The 21,642-nt window shown below is 44.0% G+C and overlaps 1 protein-coding gene across 1 annotated transcript in view; it reads right to left on the bottom strand.

The window, feature by feature from the left end:
- Positions 1-8,652, bottom strand: part of ghra (growth hormone receptor a) — a 75,177-nt gene extending 66,525 nt beyond the window's left edge. The window contains exon 1 of the mRNA XM_024418157.2: positions 8,307-8,652. The gene's annotated coding sequence lies outside the window, so the exon portion shown is untranslated. The remainder of the gene's footprint in view (positions 1-8,306) is intronic.
- Between the last annotated feature and the right edge of the window lie 12,990 nt (positions 8,653-21,642).

Raw genomic sequence — 21,642 nt, forward strand, 5'->3', positions numbered from 1 at the left:
GAGTCAGATATGGTGGCATAGGACTGGCTTCCCTCTGATGTTTATGCAACACTTGCATGGATTGTAGCCTGCTGTCTACTCCCCCCAAAGTGGAACACCTGGATTTCTGTGGCCAATTAGCAACTGACTCAGCAGTGTCCTGACGATACAGGCATTTACTTGATAGAGGCATCTGCAAATTGACCCTCAATTAAGAAACAGAAAAAAAAGTTATTTATGCAAACATATTTTCAGTACAAAACTGACATAAAACACCCTTATCCTACAAAAACGGGTGTTTTTACTCACAAGGCGATATGATGTATTTGTGTGTAAAAATAATAATAATACATATTATTTGTAACTTAAATTTGTACATAACGTTTCTGCCACGATCTCTGATCACCAAAAAGAGCTTCTAGATAACAGGACAGCGATTACTCACCTCGTACTGGAAGAAGATTTTTTCTTTAACAAGTCAGATTTACTTCAGACACCCGACAAGGCCCCCATCATTTGCAGGAGAAAGAGACAGATATCGCCGTCATAGGTCGGGGTGCCTTGTAAAGATCCGACGGCGAGTGAGTAATCTGCCTTTACCATCGGTCCTGTTAGCCAACGTACAATCATTGGATAATAAAATAGACTACGATCACGTATATCCTACCAGCGGGACATTAACTGTAATATCTTATGTTTCACAGAGTCATGGCTGTATGAATAACATACAGCTGGCGGGTTTCACGCTGTATCGGCAGGATAGAACAGCCACCTCTGGTAAGACAAGGGGTGACGGTCTATGTATATTTGTAAACAACAGCTGGTGCACGAAATCTAATTGTAAGGAAGTCACTAAGTTTTGATCGCCTGAGGTAGAGAATCAAATGATAAGCTGTAGACCACACTATTTACCAAGAGAGTTTTCATCTATATTCTTCGAAGCTGTCTATTTACCACCACAAACCAATGCTGGCACTAAGACCACACTCAATGAACTGTATACGACCATAAGCAAACAGGAAAACGCTCAGCCAGAGGCAGCGCTCCTAGTGGCCGGGGACTTAAATGCAGGGAAACTTACGTACATACCCTAACCAGAAGCCATGGGGATTACAGTCAACATCCGCACTGACCTAAAGGGTAGAGCTGTCATTTTCAAGGAGCGGGCTCTAACCCGGAAGCTTATAAGAAATCCCAGTATGCCCTGCGGCGAACCATCAAACAGGCAAAGCGCCAATATAGGACAAAGATTGAATCGTACTACACCGGCTCCAACGCTTGTCGGATGTGGCAGGGCTTGCAAACTATTACAGACTACAGAAAGAAGCAAAGCCGCAAGCTGCCCAGTGACACGAACCTACCAGACGAGCTAAATTACTTCTATGCTCACTTCGAGGCAAGCAACACTGAAACATGCATAAGAGCATCAGCTGTTCCTGACGACTGCGTGATCACACTCTCCGTAGCCGATGTGAGTAAGACCTTTAAACGGGTCAACATTCACAAGGCCACAGGCCATACGGATTACCAGGATGTGTACTCCAATCATGTGCTGACCAACTGGCAATTGTCTTCACTGATATTTTCAACCTGTCCCTAACTGAGTCTGTAATATCAACATGTTTCAAGCAGACCACCATAGTCCCTGTGCCCAAGAACACTAAGGTAACCTACCTAAATGACTACCGACCCGTAGCACTCGTGTCTGTAGCCATGAAGTGCTTTGAAAGGCTGGTCAAGGCTCACATCAACACCATTATCCCAGAAATCCTAGACCAACTCCAATTTGCATACCGCCCCAACAAATCCGCAGATGATGCAATCTCTATTGCACTCCACACTTCCCTTTCCTACCTGGACAAAAGGAACACCTATGTGAGAATGCTATTAATTGACTACAGCTCAGCATTAAACACCATAATGCCCTCAAAGCTCATCACTAAGCTAAGGACCCTGGTGACTAAACACCTCCCTCTGCAACTGGATCCTGGACTTCTTGTCGGGCCCCAGGTAGTAAGGGTGGGTAACATCACATCCGCCACACTGATCCTCAACACGGGGGCCCCTCAGAGGTGTTTGCTCAGTTCCCTCCTGTACTCCCTTTTCACTCATGACTGCATGGCCAGGCACGACTCCAACACCATCATTAACTTTGCCGATGACAACAGTGGATGGCCTGATCACCGACCATGATGAGACAGCTTATAGGGAGGAGGTCAGAGACCTGGCCGTGTGGTATCACGATAACAACCTCTACCTCAACGTGACAAAGACAAAGAGATGATTGTGGACTACAGGAAAAGGAGGACCGAGCACACTCCCATTCTCATCGACGGGGCTGTAGTGGAGCAGGTTGAGAGCCAACAAACTATCATGGTCCAAACAGACCAAGACCATCGTGAAGAGGGCACGACAAAGCCTATTCCCCCTCAGGAGACTGAAAAGATTTGGCATGGTCGTCAGATCCTCATAAAGTTCTACAGCTGCACCATCGAGAGCCAGGCAGTGGTTGCATCACTTCCTGGTATGGCAACTGCTCGGCCTCTGACCGCAAGGAACTACAGAGGGTAGTGCCTATGACCTGGGGCCAAGCTTCCTGCTATCCAGGACCTATATACCAGGCGGTGTCAGAGGAAGGCCCTAAAAATTGTCAAAGACTCCAGCCACCCTAGTCATAGACGGTTCTCTCTGCTACCGTATGGCAAGCGGTACCGGAGCACCAGGTCTAAGTCCAAAAGGCTTCTTAACAGCTTCTACCCACAAGCCATAAGACTTCTGAGCAGCTAATCAAATGGCTACCCAGACTATTTGCATTGCCCCCCATTTTACGCTGCTGCTATTCCCTGTTTATTATCTATACAGTGTCTAACTCTACATTTTACCTCAATTACCTCGACTAACCGGTGCCCCCACACATTGACTCTGTACATGTACCCCCTGTATATAGCCTCGCTACTGTTATTTTACTGCTGCTCTTTAATTATTTGTTACTTTTATTTTTTATTTATCACTTAACACTTATTTTTCGTAAAACTGCATTGTTGGTAAAGAGCTTGTAAGTAAGCATTTCACTGTAAGTTCTACACCTGTGTATTCAGAGCATGTGACAATTAAATTGTGATTTGATCATATTGACATCATTCAGTAGGACGGTTTAGTCATATGGTGAATTTCTGGTGACTCCGAATGATCATTTTGGTTACACCATATGACTTTCCTCACCTAAACATGTTTTAGAGGCAACTGCTTATGCACCCATGTGAACACTTGACTTTGGCATCAAGTATGTATCTTGGGTATCTAAATTAATTAAGCTTTTCAGATAATTCATAATTTTTATTGGTTTGTAGTGGTCGCACCGAATTATCAGATTTTTGGGGTAAAACTTGACAGGGAGTGAAAATGTAAACTTATCAAACATTTACGAGAGACTTGCTTACCTTTATTCTTAGCCAAAGGGTATCTCACAGGCATCGTAATGATGTCACATCCTGTCACGTGAGTACCATAATGTGATTTGATCCAAAATTGTGACTTTGCCGGTCGCACTGAACGATAGTTATGATGGCTATTTAAAGTAGTTAAAACCGTTCTGCCTAACCTGTCTTACCATACATACTTACCATACAAACGCTTTAAAAAATCATGCCAGAATAATCGTTTGACAGTTTTGTTATGATTTGAGATGTTTTATTAACATTTATATAGGTTGCATTTGTCTTAGGACAGTTGTATGACTTTAGAGCACCGAAAGTGACCATTTTGTTCACATTTAACCATGAACTATTTTAGGACTAAATAAAAGATTAGGGGCATAGTTACATAACATAAAATGTGTATAAAATGGTTGTTGATTTTGGAAAACATTTCATTCAGACCACAAAATATGCACGTCACGTCATTGACCCAAATGTCTGCAATCCAGAATTGGATCCTTTGTTGTTGTTTTTTACGTTCATACTCGCATCTAAAACAAATCACTATGACTTCTCACTGCTCTTAGCATTGTATTACTGAAAGAACATTAGATGTCGCTTTTACATTAATATTGTAGGCTGGTTAGGCCTAACTCATTTGTATTGGAGCAAGACAGGGCCGGTTCTAGCCGTATGTAATACAATGCAATAAAATCCGAGTGCTATACATTTAATGTAACACCCACATAAAATATTTAACCTTTTATTTACCTAGGTTGACAGTAATTGGCCAGCCAAATGAGTATTACAGTCTCTGTAATAATAATAATAATATAAATACATACTTTTTTTGCCACACTTTCTCCTCTCCTCCACTCCTGACTGCATGTGCTGCCATAGATATAGAATGAATAGAACAGGCATCCCTATTCAAGTCAGTGATGGCATAATGGGTGGACTGGTGGCCATTGTTGTGTACCCATAGGCGCAAAGCAGGATGTAAAAGCAGGAAGTGTACCCATCAATATGTGCTGTGATTTGTTGATTCAACACAACTGACATTACAAAAAAAGACTTTCCAATACATGAGTCACATCAGTTAACATCTTTTGATTGAACATTCTACACTACCATGGAAATGATTGCAACGCAGCCATTAAGGCAGCCATTAAGAGTGTGCTTGTGAGTTTACCAGTCGAATTGCCAGGGTTAGTGGTTCCAAGCCCATTTCATTCTATGTCTATGTGTGCTGCTGCTGCACCTTGCTTGTTTCAGCAAGAAGGCAACAAAGTTTCATCACGTTGTTAAGAGTCAATGTCACTGCAGAAAAGGACTAAACCGCACGAATGGCCGGTTTCAGTCAGGTGTTTGTCCCCCCCCTCTCCCCCATAAAATGGTTACCATGGTTATTTTACACTAATTGTGCCAGCCATACATCAAATTTGATTTTCTGCTTTTTTTCTCACCTTTCTTTAAACATCTGTAAAAGGCGTTGTTTGGGTAGAGATCTAACCAATCCACATTTCAAGTATTTATAAATGTAGTGACATAGATTAAAAGCCCTTGTCAACCCACTCTGTACCCAGAGGACCACTCAGACTGACAGACAGGGGGACTAGTGTTAATGTAACATAAAACAGAGAACCCTCCTCTCAATCTTTACTGCTGTTCCCACAAACACTGGGATTGACAGGCCCATCATTGCAGCCTGAGATTGGAGTGTGTGTGTTTGTGTGTTCATTTAAGGGTTTTTAGAGAGCTGGACTTGTAGAAGGTAGATTTAATGGTCTATGTGGGTGGACGTACACTACAAATAGAGCTGATGGAACTGGTCTCTTTTAAAAAGCTGTCTGTCCTCATTTATAAAACTCTGTTTTTAGCCACATGCAGTACATTACGTATGGCAGATAGCCTGCACGCCCATCCATTACAGAGACAGACAGTGGAAGTGGCCTCTGAAGTCCAATGCTATTCACTATACTAATTTCTAAAAAGGTCCCTATTGCTGTCCTCTGCACTGAGCACTCAGACGTAGTTACAAAATGGGGAAACAAAGTTTGAGGTCTGTAAAGCCTATACTATAATTCTATTCAGCTCATTTCTGCTCAACCCGTACCCGATTCTGAATAGTGAATGACCATGCACTAGACCGGGGGTAGTCAAGAACTATTTGAGAAGGTACGGTCCCAGAAACTCCCTAGGTGGCAAAGGCCTGAATAGATACTGTCATTTATCGGCGTAGTAACCAACCCCCATCTCGCAACCCATGCGATCCCAAACTGTTCAAACAGTTCACACCCTTCTTGATGGCGGAGAGAAATATTTTCAGTTTTAAAGCTCCTTTCCTGCAATTCTACACATTTTGCCATGCATTATGTGTGTTCATATGATACCAGGGGTCGAAGCCCAACTCAGTCCCCCCACCCAAAAAAAACTGTGGCCCGTATTGACCCCGTCCGGATCCAGGGTCCGGATCCAGGACGTGGTCCGCCTGTTGAGTATGGGGGCACTAGACCTCCACTCCATAGATTAACAACAGAGAGATAATGGAAGCCCTCTCTTATCAGCTCTCCAAACAACTATTTTTAAAACAGAGGCATTTTTTTCACTCCAATATTGTGTTATTTTTTCCTGATAAAGAGAGGCTAATTAAAAATAAATATGGTTAACAATTTACAGTATCACTCAGCCAGTATCACTCAGTCACTTTTCTTGGTCATGCAACAATGTACACACGTACGCACACCACACACAATTCCTTCACCTTATCATGACCACCTGGAAATGATGTGAGATGTGGTATTGGTTTCCATTGCAAGAGTCTCCCCAATGGATATTACCCCCATGGCTGAGGCAGGGGTGTGTATGTGTAGTGGCATCTGCATGTAGGCTAGGAATAGGGCTGGGCGATATATATCGTATTTGAAGATTTATGGATCCACATACTGGTATGGATTTTTACATGAAGATCTATAACAATATTTTGATATAGTGCTAAGTAAATGAAAAGTGGTACAAATTGGACTACTTCACAGTCAGTTTTGTCCTAGTTTGGTTGAGCAATCAGAATGGAGAAAGACCATTAAAACCATTTCGATTTTTTTGCTGCTCATGCACTAGTACTCCTAAAAACGGTTTCTAACTTTTATCATTCTGACACATGAAATACCATGAAATACCGCTATACCGTCCAAAATGTGAAAACATATTGTGATATGATATTTTGGCCATATCGCGCAGCCTAACATGCTAGGCCTAACATGCTGCCCAGACCGCCCGCGTTGCATATGCAAGCGGTGCAAAATAAATGTACACATACATGTTATTATTCAATCATTTCATCCAAACTGCTTGAACACGCGCGTCAACGGGAGCCTGCGTAGCCAGGCCCTAAAATAGAACTTAGTTCTATTTGACACTTGACGTGCTGCAAGTCCCACCTCTACCATCTACTCATTGGTTTTTACGAGCAGATACACATGTGGGGGGATTGAAAGATGAACGAGCTCCACACTCCAGTTGGTGGCGTTAATGCATCTTAAAGTTAGTTGCCAACCTCCATATAAAATCAGAAGAAGAAGAATTGAGGATAGATTAATCATAGACAACTAACTCAAAACTAACTATGACTCATAAATGGGTAAAAATTCTAAAAAGATCCAGCAAAGAAAATTACCATATGCATTTCAGGTAAATTAGCAACCCAATGTTTATCTCCCAAAACAAATTAGCTAGTAACAGCAAGATTGCTAAATGTCCATGAATGTTTCCAATGTGTTTCAAACTCTCCCCAAATGAATATAGTTGGTTCATCAGGTACATCTGCCCAACAAGACGGGAATCAAAATTATTTAGACATGATGTTACACCAACATTCCATTCTCAACTATTGAGGAATAGATAAAATAGACCATGGATCACATTCCTACAGTAGATGCACCCACAACATTGCACCTCAAGTTTGATCAATAAAGAACATAGAATATTGTATACTTTCATAACTCCCATTACATAGCTTGTAGCCTGTTTAATGTAAACCCCTAATAAAAACATTTGTTAAATGCATGAAGTATCCTATTGCATGCATTGTCTTTTTTTTATTGTGATATGATATTATTTTTAATATTATTATTTTTTATTCCTGGACATTCATCATATTTCCCATGCAAAAACCTAGCCTTTGAGTGACCAAAAAATAATTATGGTTTTACAACAACAAAAAATATGACATGGTTTGTTTACGCCCTGCTTGCAATAGGTCACTCCATGCATTTGGAATTGTAATGCAATAGGTCATTGCCATTCTTCACATTTGGATTTTGTGTCGTTGCCATTTTAGACTAGGCTATCATCCACAAACTGTCAACAGGGGTCGGTCTCGGAGCCCTGTGAAATCATTAGGGAATGGAGAATCTTTAACTATTGAAGCAAGAATGGTACAGCATAATGATGGATTAAAGCGTGTTTAAATAGTGAATTCCAGAGGCGTGACCTTGTTAAAACTACTGAACTTCTGGAAACCGAAACACTCTAACCACCTTCATCTGCATCTCCCATGCAAATAAATACCAAACGCTAACATCGCAGAAACGTGCACCACACACATGTGCCTCATAATCGCTTAGGGCAGATCAGTCAAAATAATGAAAATAACTCTTTCCTTTATATTTTCCGCAAAAAAGAAAAACAGCTTTAATCAATAATATGGAACAATAAAGTGGTATTGTACACCGTTACAATACATGTAGCAACACGATGGTTGATGTTGAACAGCGACTCATCAAAACTTTTTGCTAGTCCCAGTCTGCGAGATTCATCCCGCGAAAAGCATTGAGAAAACATATCAAATGAAATTCATTTTTATAAAGGCAGACAATTGATAGCATAATTGTATTATATACACACACTCACCTAATACTATGTTGTCAGCTGGGAAAATGCGTGAGTGGTGTCGACTTCTTACGATTTGTTCATCTGACAGAACCAGGACAGACACAACTGGTACGCCTTTTAACTCCACGATGTAGCCTAACCCCCTCAACGGACAATGTAGCCTTAATAAAGAAACCAATCCAATGTTAACATTACCATACTTCAAGCTATGAGTGATCACTACTAACAGCTATTCTTTTTAGATTGATTCCTCTATACGACCAAATTGACACTATCGCTATATTATTTCGTCTGGGATGAAGACAAGTACGACAGGGATTCATAGAGGTACAGTGAGTGCTCCTTTTACAGCTCCGGGCTCTCTCAACAGTAAAGCGTGAGAATAAGCGCCCCCGTCCGGAAAATGTTCACGAAATTTCTCCGCAAAATCAAGAGGGTGAGATACATTTGAAATCGTCAGAATTTCTAGAGATAAGCTAACCCTAACCCTTTAACCTAACTCCTAAACATAACCCTAACCCTTATCCGAGCTAATGTTAGCCACCTAGCTAGAATTACTAAACATAAAGAAAGTTTAGCAAATTCGTATCAAATTGTACATTTTTCATATTCGTAAATATACTACGAATTGTAATTTTTAACATATCATACGAAATGGGTGATGGACATCTACAAATTAATACATACCATACGAAACGGAACATATCAATCTAGATGGAGTGTCTCGGATTTATGTACAGAATAATACGAAATGCTCTGAGTATAGCTGCAGGCCTTACACAAGTTCAGATTTCATTCACAAAATGCCTTATGAACTAACAATCCGACTTGATTCTGTCTGAAATTATACCTTAAATCTGTAGCTTGACAGCAGTAGTACCTATTTCTATCATCCTTCAATAACTGTTTGAATAAATCAGGATGTTCACTGGCATCAAATACAATGTTTTTGGATCACTAGAAAGAAAAGTGATGGATATATTCCCGTGGGGGAAATCATGGGACATCACAACATTACAAACTACTGGAGTCTATGGAGTCAGACTACTAGAAGAGATGAACAACACCTTTTATATTCAAACTACAGAAGGACTTGAAAGAGAAATATACCACTAAATATACCAAATACATTTACATATTTAATTTATTTAACAAAACAAACTATGACAAATAACATAATTACAGCAACACAATGGACACATCACTACATGTCACAGGAACTGAATGGCTAATGAGAGTGGATTATGGTTGTACACTCTTAGGAAAAAAGGTGCTAAGTAGAACATATAGTCTACTTCTGCTTGTCCACATAGGGGAACCACATTTGGTGCTAGGTAGAAACCTTTGCAGATGGTTCTACCTACAATATACAACAATAAGATCAGTCAATCACTGTGTTTGTGTGTGTCTGTGTGTTTGTGTGTGTGTCAAATCAAATTGTATTGGTCACATACACGTGTTTAGCAGATGTTATTGCAGGTGTAGCGAAATTCTTGTGTTTCTAGCTCTGACCGTGCATATCTAACAAGTGATATCTAACAATTTCACAGCATGTACCCAATACACACAAATCTAAGTAGACTGTAATTAAGAATATATAAATATATGGATGAGCAATGTCAGAGTAGTATAGACTAAGATACAGTAGAATAGTATAGAATACAGTATATAGATATGAGATGAGTAATGCAAGATATGTAAACATTATCAAAGTGACTAATGTTCCATTTATTAAAGAGGCCAGTGATTTCAAGTCTATGTATATAGGCAGCAGCCTCTATGTGCTAGTGATGGCTATTTAACAGTCTGATGGCCTTGAGATAGAAGCTGTTTTTCAGTCTCTCTGTCCCAGATTTGATGGACCTGTACTGACCTCGCCTTCTGGATGATAGAGGGGTGAACAGGCAGTGGCTCGGGTGGTTGTTGTCCTTGACAATCTTTTTGGCCTTCCTGTGACATCGGGTGCTGTAGGTGTCCTGGAGGGCAGGTAGTTTGCCCTCGGTGATGCGTTGGACAGACCACACCACCCTCGGGAGAGTCCTGTGGTTGCAGGCGGTGCAGTTGCCGTACCAAGCAGTGATACAGCCCGATAGGATGCTCTCAATTGTGCATCTGTAAAAGTTTGTGAGTGTTTTAGGTGCAAAGACACATTTCTTCAGTCCCCTGAGGTTGAAGAGGATCTGTTGCGCCTTCTTCACCACACTGTCTGTGTGGGTGGAACATTTAAGTTTGTCAGTAATATGTACGCTGAGGAACTTGAAGCTTTCCATCTTCTCCACTGCGATCCTGTCGATGTGGATAGGGAGGTGCTCCCTCTGCTGTTTCCTGAAGTCCACGATCATCACCTTTGCTTTGTTGACATTGAGTGAGAGGTTATTTTCCTGGCACCACCCTCCCAGAGCCTTCACCTCCTCCATTTAGGCTGTCTCTTCATTGCTGGTAATCAAGCTTACTACTGTTGTGTCGTCTGCAAACTTGATGATTGAGTTGGAGGCGTGCTTGGCCACGCAGTCATGGGTGAACAGGGAGTACAGGAGGGGGCTGAGAACGCACCCTTGTGGGGCCCCAGTGTTGAGGATCAGTGAAGTGGAGGTGTTGTTTCCTACCTTCACCACCTGGGGGTGGCCCATCAGAAAGTCCAGGACCCAGTTACAAAGGGCGGGGTTCAGATCCAGGGCCTCGAGCTTAATGATGAGCTTGGACGGTACTATGGTTTTGAATGCTGAGCTATAGTCAATGAACAGCATTCTTACGTAGGAATTCCTCTTATTAAACCTTTAAAAGACCATCGTTGTTCGCTTTATCCTTGGATCCCATAGAAGTTTGCTGATGCCACAACAGTGGTAGGCCTGGTCACCGACAACGACGAGACAGCCTATAGGGAGGAGGTCAGAGACCTGGTCGGGTGGTGCCAGAATAACAACCTATCCCTCAACGTAACCAAGACTAAGGAGATGATTGTGGACTACAGGAAAAGGAGCACCGAGCACGTCCCCATTCTCATCGACAGGGCTGTAGTGGAGCAGGTTGAGAGCTTCAAATTCCTTGGTCATCAACAAACTAGATTGGTCCAAACACACCAAGACAGTCGTGAAGAGGGCACGACAAAGCCTATTCCCCCTCAGGAAACTAAAATGATTTGGCATGGGTCCTGAGATCCTTAAAAGGTTCTACAGCTGCAACATCGAGAGCATCCTGACCGGTTGCATCACTGCTTGGTATGGCAATTTCTCGGCCTCCGACCGCAAGGCACTTCAGACGATAGTGCATATGGCCCAGTACATCGCTGGGGCAAAGCTGCCTGCCATCCACGACCTCTACACCAGGCGGTGTCAGAGGAAGGCCCTAAAAATTGTCAAAGACCCCAGCCACTCAGTCATAGACTGTGCTCTCTACTACCTCATGGCAAGCGGTACCGGAGTGCCAAGTCTAGGACATAAAGGCTTCTCAACAGTTTTGACCCCCAAGCCATAAGACTCCTGAACAGGTAACCAAAAGGTTACCCAGACTATTTGCATTGTGTTCCCCCTCCCCAACCCCTCTTTTACGCTGCTGCTACTCTCTGTTTATCTTATATGCATGGTCAGTTTAACTATACATTCATGTACATACTACCTCAATAAGCCTGACTAACAGGTGTCTGTATAAAGCCTTGCTACTCTTTATTCAAATGTCTTTTTACTGTTGTTTTATTTCTTTACTTACCTACACACACACACACACACACACACATATACCTTTTTCCCCTCGCACCATTGGTTAGAGCCTGTAAGTAAGCATTTCACTGTAAGGTCTACACCTGTTGTATTTGGCGCACGTGACAAATACACTTTGATTTGATTTGATAATGTTGTGCTCTATGGGGAAAACCAAAGGCTGTGCAATGTGTGTCCCTACCCTGTGAACAATACAAAGTTGGTTTAAGGTCACTAGGTCACATGGTCAAGGAGCTATTGAAAGTCAGAAGTTGAATTAATAAATTAAGGTAAAAGAAAAAACAAGAATGTAGCTTGGAATGTAGCCTCATGCTTTGATGTCATCCTTCAGAAGAATAGGCTGACAGTAAAAAATAATGGATCATCTAGAAATTGCAGATTGTGAGACAGTCTATGATGAATATCTGTGTGACCAAATTTCTGAGTAAGCACTGCCAAATGCAGTGAAACTGATTTTGTTTCCGGTGTGGTTGAAAGAGAAAGTGTTGTCTGATATGTGAGATTGCAGTATTTAATAAAAGTTGAAAAAACGGTTGTTCGGGATCACTTGGAGGTCCTACTGGATGGCTGTTTGTGGTCCCTGAATTTCAGCTGTCAATGAATGTGACCTCTGACCCCAACAGCCATCAAGTAGGGGCGGGGCTGCACTGCCTCAAGTCTGCAAGCCCTGCCTCTGCTCGTGAGAGGGAAAAACTCAGCACTTCTTTGCACACATACCACATTGAAGAGGGGATGTTTTGTAACAGTGCCCATTGGCATAGGCCTACCGGCAAGGCACATATTTGTAAACATTTAGCCTGTTCTGAGAACGTATATTTTTGGGTTGGAGGGAGGTTCTGAGAACATTTTACCCCTGAACATCTTCTTGGGAGGTTTTATTTTTGTTCTGAGAACAGAAATAATAGGTTATTTTGAGGTTTTTTGAACTTTCACTGAATGTTTCAATCAGACTTAATAATACCGCTAGCTTAGGTTAAATGTTTCATACTCGAAGCACAGATAGTGACACATGGAAATTAATTTGCTGAAAAAATAATCATGCAAACACATTCCTTTATTAATGTAGCAAGGCATCAATCAGTGAGATTTGAACCTATGATCTTCTGTTTCCTATCCATGGAATTAGTCCACTGCACCACCAGGATAGAGTTAGCATGTCATGTTTTTTAACTCATACAAAGCTGTTCATTTTAGTCATTTTAAATGGACCCCATTTCATTAAGATCAGATGCGGCCAATTAGTGGGTGTGGCCAACACTCCTGAACACACTTAACAACATTTTTATAACATTCTTAGAATGTTTTTTAACATTACTCATGTTTTCTTGTGTTTTCTTATGGAAAGTTTTCATAATGTTCTGAGAACATGACTTTAAATAGAACCACGAACAAACCTGCAGAAAACGTTATTCTGAAGTACTGATATTCCCAAAGAAGAATGTTGCTTCTTAACGTTCGCTGAACATTCTGAGAACATGATTTTAAATAGAACCATGAGGAAAGGCTGTAGGAAACATTATGCTGAAGTATTGAAATTCCCCCAGAGAACATTACTTTAAATAGAACAATGAGGAAACCTGGTCGAAACGTTATGCTGATGTATTTCAATTCCCACGGGAGAACGTTGTTTCTTAACGTTCTCTGAACTATTTGAGAACATTCCCAATGTCAAAACAGTTGGATAACATTCCTAAAACATTACCAACATTTTAATTAAATGTAACAATGTTAAACTTTTAGGAAACGTTCTGTTAAAGTAATGAAATACCAAGAAAATAACGTTATTTTGTCAAGTTCCTGAAATGTGCTGAGAATGTTAAAAAGCCAAGCAACTTTGCTGCACCTTTCCCTCCCAGAACGTTGTGGGAATGTTTTTTTATGCAAAATAACCCTAGGACAACCACATTCTAAGAAACATATGGTTCTCGGAACATTATGTGCTAGCTGGGATAGTTACACTGAAAACTACAAACTATACTGCAGCCCTTTTTGGAACACTATCTTTCTTTCTCTCTTCCAAATTCCCACATAAAATGCAAATCTCATATATCAATGCATGCATCGACTTTTTCCCTATTAATTTGACAATCTAGGCATTTGCTTGCTGGTGTGGAATTTGCCATGCTGCATTTTGCATGCATGCCTCGGCCTGCATAACTATGGCTGGTAGAAAATGCCTGTAATATCCAAAGTGCTCAGCAGCCGAGGGCAGCAGCCCGGTTTTTCTGGCCATGTGCCATTTCTATGTTTGCCTCCAGATTGCTCTGCTGATATCAATTGTGCTGCAGAAGGATAGATCTATAGGGCTCAGAAGTTACGGCTCCCCCTGTTTTTCTTTCTTCTGTGCTGTGCATAAAACGCTGTGCAGGTGAGCGGGATGGATCCGATGTAGCAAAATATGGAGGGATGAGTGTAAAAGGGGAAGGACTCCCCGACCCCAGTGCATCTGTTAATGTGTTTTAGAGAAATGCATCTCTCTGTTTGCAATTCAAACTGGGAGTATTCACATAATTTTTCTGTGAGGTCAGAGATTGGGGCTACACGTGACACTATTGCTTTGAGTTCAAGACAGTGTGATATTTGGCAAAGAAAATCCATTACCCTTATATAGGGTTGCAAAGATCTGGCAACTGTCCCAAAATTCCCTGGTTTTCCAGAAAACCTGGTTGGAAGACTCCCTGAACGGAGGGAATAAGCAGGAAATCCGGAACCCTCCTACCAGGACTTCTGGAAAACCTGGGACTGTGGGAAAATTACCGGATTTTTGCAATCCTACACTGGTATGATCCATCACAATGTATTTAATGGGTCGTTTAAACCAACACGTTTTTCCCTCTAAACACTTGGGGTATATCAATTGTGTTATTTAAAAGCACAGTATACCAGAGCTTTGACTTGATGGAGGGCCATTAAATCCATGTACAAAAAAAAGAAGGGTGGTGGTGGGGTAAAAAAAGAAAAAAGAAAGAAAATATTATTTTGATGTTTTGTTCCCTTTTTGTTCACCTCTGAATGATCATGGGGGGTGAGAGTAAATTAAATGTGACAATGAGAACAATACAGCTGACCCATATGGCCTGGCTCCACCTCGCTCTTGTACTGAAGTGCAAGTCTGGCTGTTTTTCTGTATTGTCCTCTGGGCCCTGCTACAATCCTTTTATTGGATTTTTGGCCAACAATTTTAGATGGTACTTAACATGACTGTGAAAAACTGCATCATATTCCACAACACAACAACAGATAGTGCAAAATGAGTGTTGTTGACCTTGCTGAATAGGGTCAATAGGCTACAGTGGGCGATGAAAGAAGAGTAATTGCACACAACTAAATATAGCACTAAGGCTGAACAAGACATGAAAAAAATACTTTTAATCAGGCTTTGTCAGAACAAGTTACTTAACGTGAAATGCTTACTTATAAGCCCTTAACCAACAATGCAGTTCAAGAAAGAGAAAATATTTACGAAATAAACAAAAGTCAAAATGAAAAATTATAAAAAGTAACACAATAAAATAGCAATAACGAGGCAATATACAGGGGGTACCGGTACCGAGTCAATGGGGGGGTACAGGTCAGTCTAAGTCATTCGTACATGTAGGTAGGGTAAAGTGACTATGCATAGGTCAATGTAAATAGTCTGGGTGGCCATTGGATGAGTTGTTCAGCATTCTTATGGCTTGGGGGTAGAAGCTGTTTAGGAGCCTTTTGGTCCTAGACTTGGCGCTCCGGTACCCCTTGCCGTGCGGCAGCAGATAGAACACTCTATGACTTGGGTGACTGGAGTCTGACAATTTTTTGGCCTTTCCTCTGACAACGCCTAGTATATACAGTGGGGAGAACAAGTATTTGATACACTGTCGATTTTGCAGGTTTTCCTACTTACAAAGCATGTAGAGGTCTGTAATTTTTTATCATAGGTACACTTCAACTGTGAGAGACGGAATCTACAACAAAAATCCAGAAAATCACAGAACATCACATTACTTAAAATGATTTTCAAGTAATTAATTTGCATTTTATTGCATGACATAAGTATTTGATCACCTACCGACCAGTAAGAATTCCAGCTCTCACAGACCTGTTAGTTTTTCTTTAAGAAGCCCTCCTCTTCTCCACTCATTACCTGTATTAACTGCACCTGTTTGAACTAGTTACCTGTATAAAAGACAACTGTCCACACACTAAATCAAACAGAATGCAACCTCTCCACAATGGCCAAGACCAGAGAGCTGTGTAAGGACATCAGGGTTAAAATTGTAAACCTGCACAAGGCTGGGATGGGCTACAGGACAATAGGCAAGCAGCTTGGTGAGAAGGCAACAACTGTTGGCGCAATTATTAGAAAATGGGAGAAGTTCAAGATGACGGTCAACCACCCTCGGTCTGGGGCTCCATGCAAGATCTCACCTCGTGAGGCATCAATGATCCTGATGAAGGTGAGGGATCAGCCCAGAACTACACGGCAGGACCTGGTCAATGACCTGAAGAGAGCTGTGACCACAGTCTCAAAGAAAACCATTAGTAACACACTACGCCGTCATGGATTAAAATCCTGCAGCGCACGCAAGGTCCCTCTGCTCAAGACAGCGCATGTCCAGGCCCGTCGGACGTTTGCCAATGACCATCTGGATGATCCAGAGGAGGAATGGGAGAAGGTCATGTGGTCTGATGAGACAAAAATAGAGCTTTTTGGTCTAAACTCCACTCACCGTGTTTGGAGGAAGAAGAAGGATGAGTACAACCCCAAGAACACCATCCCAACCGTGAAGCATGGAGGTGGAAACATCATTCTTTGGGGATGCTTTTCTGCAAAGGGGACAGGACAACTGCACCGTATTGAGGGGAGGATGGATGGGGCCATGTATCGCGAGATCTTGGCCAACAACCTCCTTCCCTCAGTAAGAGCATTGAAGATGGGTCGTGGCTGGGTCTTCCAGCATGACAACGAACCGAAACACACAGCCAGGGCAACTAAGGAGTGGCTCTGTAAGAAGCATCTCAAGGTCCTGGAGTGGCCTAGCCAGTCTCCAGACCTGAACCCAATAGAACATCTTTGGAGGGAGCTGAAAGTCCGTAATGCCCAGCGACAGCCCCGAAATCTGAAGGATCTGGAGAAGGTCTGTATGGAGGAGTGGGCCAAAATCCCTGTTGCAGTGTGTGCAAACCTGGTCAAGAACTACAGGAAACGTGTCACGCCTTGGTCGTAGTATATTATGTTTGTCTTCATTTATTTGTTCAGGCCAGGGTGTGACATGGGTTTCTGTGGTGCGTTTTTGTCTTGGGGTTTTGTGAGGTGTCTAGCATAGTCTATGGCTGCCTGAGGTGGTTCTCAATCAGAGTCAGGTGATTCTCGTTGTCTCTGATTGGGAACCATATTTAGGTAGCCTGGGTTTCACTGTGTGTTTGTGGGTGATTGTTCCTGTCTTTGTGTTAGTTGTCACCAGATAGGCTGTATAGGTTTTCACATTCCGTTTGTTGTTTTTGTATTGTTCGTTTTCATCGTATTAAAGATGTATCATATTAACCACGCTGCATTTTGGTCCGACTCTCTTTCGACGGAAGAAAACCGTAACAGAATCACCCACCACACCAGGACCAAGCAGTGCGGTGACAGGCAGCGGCAGCAGGAGCAACCAAGGTTGGAATATATGACTTGGGAGGAAATAGACAGGTGAGCGGTCGACCCAGAGAGAGTGCCGGAGCCCGCCTGGGATTCGCTGGAGCAGTGCGAAGAGGGCTATAGGAGAATGGAGTCGAAGAGACAAGCACGGCGGCGCAGAAGGTAGCCCGAGAGTCAGCCCCAAAAATGTCTTGGGGCGGGGGCTCAGGGAGAGTGCGGCAGAGTCAGGGTTCAAACCTGAGCCAACTCCCCCTGTTTATCGTGAGGAGCAGCGATCACAGGACTTCTGGACGTGGGAGGAGATATTGGACGGAAAAGGACCCTGGACACAGCCTGGAGAATATTGCCGCCCCAAAGAAGAACTGGAGGTGGCGAAAGCGGAAAGGCGCTGGTATGAAGAGGCAGCACGGCGACGCGGATGGAAGCCCGAGAGTCAGCCCCAAAAATTTATTGGGGGGGGGGCTCAGGGAGAGTGTGGCAGAGTCAGGAGTCAGACCTGAGCCAACTCCCCCTGTTTACAGTAAGGAGCCAGGGATGTTATCGGAGCTATCGGCGAAGCTGAGGGCTGAGTCTGAGAGGGTCGAGGAATTATTGGACAGAATGGAGGAGAGTGCACGGATGGGAGATGAGGAGACACTTGAGGAGGTGTTAATAGAATTGGAGGAGAGTGAAGAGAGAGAGCAGTTGATTTGGCGTAGTATGCAAGATATTCGCCCGACGGAGCGTGTCGGGGATTTGATGGCACCTGGGTCAGCGCTCCATACTCGTCCTGAGGTGCGTGTTAGTCAGCTGGTGAAGATTGTGCCAGCCTCACGCACCAGGCCTCCTGTGCACCTCTCTAGCCTTGCACGTCCTGTGCCAGTCCTGCTCTCAGGCCCTCCAGTACGCCTTCACGGTCCGGTCCATCCTGTGCCACCTTCACACACCAGTCCTCCGGTGGCAGCTCCCCGCACCAGGCTTCCTGTGCGTGTCCTCGGCCCAGTACCACCAGTGCCAGCACCACGCACCAGGCCTTCAGTGCGCCTCGCCTGTTCAGCGCTGCCAGAGCCTTTCTCCTCTCCAGTGCTGTCGGAGTCTCCCGCCTGTTTAGCGCTGCCGGAGCCTCCCGCCTGTTCAGCGCAGCCAGAGCCTTCCTCCTCTCCTGTGCTGCCGGAGTCTCCCGCCTGTTCAGCGCAGCCAGAGCCTTCCTCCTCTCCTGTGCTGCTGGAGTCTCCTGCCTGTTCAGCGCAGCCAGAGCTGCCAGCCTGCATGGAGCAGCCTGAGCTGCCAGCCTGCATGGAGCAGCCTGAGCTGCCAGCCTGCATGGAGCAGCCAGAGCTGTCAGCCTGCATGGAGCAGCCAGAGCTGTCAGCCTGCATGGAGCAGCCAGAGATGTCAGTCTGCATAGAGCAGCCAGAGATGTCAGTCTGCATGGAACAGCCAGAGATGTCAGTCTGCATGGTGCAGCCAGGGAAGCCAGTCTGCATGGAGCAGCCAGAGCTGTCAGTCTGCATGGAGCAGCCAGAGATGTCAGCATGCATGGAGCAGCCAGAGCTGCCAGTCTACATGGAGCAGCCAGATCCATCAGTCTGCCAGGATCCGCCAGTCAGCCAGACTCTTCCAGATCTGCCAGTCAGCCAGACTCTTCCAGATCTGCCAGTCAGCCAGACTCTTCCAGATCTGCCAGTCAGCCAGACTCTTCCAGATCTGCCAGTCAACCAGACTCTTCCAGATCTGCCAGTCAGCCAGACTCTTCCAGATCTGCCAGTCAACCAGACTCTTCCAGATCTGCCAGTCAGCCAGACTCTTCCAGATCCGCCAGCCAGCCAGGATCTGCAGGATCCAACTACCTGCCTGAGCTTCCTCTCAGTGCCGGGCTTCCCCTCAGTTTATTTTTTTTATTTTTTATTTCACCTTTATTTAACCAGGTAGGCCAGTTGAGAACAAGTTCTCATTTGCAACTGCGACCTGGCCAAGATAAAGCATAGCAGTGTGAGCAGACAACACAGAGTTACACATGGAATAAACAATTAACAAGTCAATAACACAGTAAAAAACAAAGGGGGGAGTCTATATACAATGTGTGCAAAAGGCATGAGGAGGTAGGCGAATAATTACAATTTTGCAGATTAACACTGGAGTGATAAATGATCAGATGGTCAAGTACAGGTAGAGATATTGGTGTGCAAAAGAGCAAGTAAATAAATAAAAACAGTATGGGGATGAGGTAGGTGAAAATGGGTGGGCTATTTACCAATAGACTATGTACAGCAGCAGCGATCGGTTAGCTGCTCAGATAGCTGATGTTTGAAGTTGGTGAGGGAGATAAAAGTCTCCAACTTCAGCGATTTTTGCAATTCGTTCCAGTCACAGGCAGCAGAGTACTGGAACGAAAGGCGGCCAAATGAGGTGTTGGCTTTAGGGATGATCAGTGAGATACACCTGCTGGAGCGCGTGCTACGGATGGGTGTTGCCATCGTGACCAGTGAACTGAGATAAGGCGGAGCTTTACCTAGCATGGACTTGTAGATGACCTGGAGCCAGTGGGTCTGGCGACGAATATGTAATGAGGGCCAGCCGACTAGAGCATACAGGTCGCAGTGGTGGGTGGTATAAGGTGCTTTAGTGACAAAACGGATGGCACTGTGATAGACTGCATCCAGTTTGCTGAGCAGAGTGTTGGAAGCCATTTTGTAGATGACATCGCCGAAGTCGAGGATCGGAAGGATAGTCAGTTTTACTAGGGTAAGCTTGGCGGCGTGAGTGAAGGAGGCTTTGTTACGGAATAGAAAGCCGACTCTTGATTTGATTTTCGATTGGAGATGTTTGATATGAGTCTGGAAGGAGAGTTTGCAGTCTAGCCAGACACCTAGGTACTTATAGATGTCCACATATTCAAGGTCGGAACCATCCAGGGTGGTGATGCTAGTCGGGCATGCGGGTGCAGGCAGCGATCGGTTGAAAAGCATGCATTTGGTTTTACTAGCGTTTAAGAGCAGTTGGAGGCCACGGAAGGAGTGTTGTATGGCATTGAAGCTTGTTTGGAGGTTGGATAGCACAGTGTCCAATGACGGGCCGAAAGTATATAGAATGGTGTCGTCTGCGTAGAGGTGGATCAGGGAATCGCCCGCAGCAAGAGCAACGTCATTGATATATACAGAGAAAAGAGTCGGCCCGAGAATTGAACCCTGTGGCACCCCCATAGAGACTGCCAGAGGACCGGACAGCATGCCCTCCGATTTGACACACTGAACTCTGTCTGCAAAGTAATTGGTGAACCAGGCAAGGCAGTCATCCGAAAAACCGAGGCTACTGAGTCTGCCGATAAGAATATGGTGATTGACAGAGTCGAAAGCCTTGGCAAGGTCAATGAAGACGGCTGCACAGTACTGTCTTTTATCGATGGCGGTTATGATATCGTTTAGTACCTTGAGTGTTGCTGAGGTGCACCCGTGACCGGCTCGGAAACCAGATTGCACAGCGGAGAAGGTACGGTGGGATTCGAGATGGTCAGTGACCTGTTTGTTGACTTGGCTTTCGAAGACCTTAGATAGGCAGGGCAGGATGGATATAGGTCTGTAACAGTTTGGGTCCAGGGTGTCTCCCCCTTTGAAGAGGGGGATGACTGCGGCAGCTTTCCAATCCTTGGGGATCTCAGACGATATGAAAGAGAGGTTGAACAGGCTGGTAATAGGGGTTGCGACAATGGCAGCGGAAAGTTTCAGAAATAGGGGGTCCAGATTGTCAAGCCCAGCTGATTTGTACGGGTCCAGGTTTTGCAGCTCTTTCAGAACATCTGCTATCTGGATTTGGGTAAAGGAGAACCTGGAGAGGCTTGGGCGAGGAGCTGCCGGGGGGGCAGAGCTGTTGGCCGAGGTTGGAGTAGCCAGGCGGAAGGCATGGCCAGCCGTTGAGAAATGCTTATTGAAGTTTTCGATAATCATGGATTTATCGGTGGTGACCGTGTTACCTAGCCTCAGTGCAGTGGGCAGCTGGGAGGAGGTGCTCTTGTTCTCCATGGACTTCACAGTGTCCCAGA

The sequence above is a fragment of the Oncorhynchus tshawytscha genome, linkage group LG04 (genome assembly GCF_018296145.1).
Source record: "Oncorhynchus tshawytscha isolate Ot180627B linkage group LG04, Otsh_v2.0, whole genome shotgun sequence".
In the NCBI taxonomy this organism is placed as follows: domain Eukaryota; kingdom Metazoa; phylum Chordata; class Actinopteri; order Salmoniformes; family Salmonidae; genus Oncorhynchus; species Oncorhynchus tshawytscha.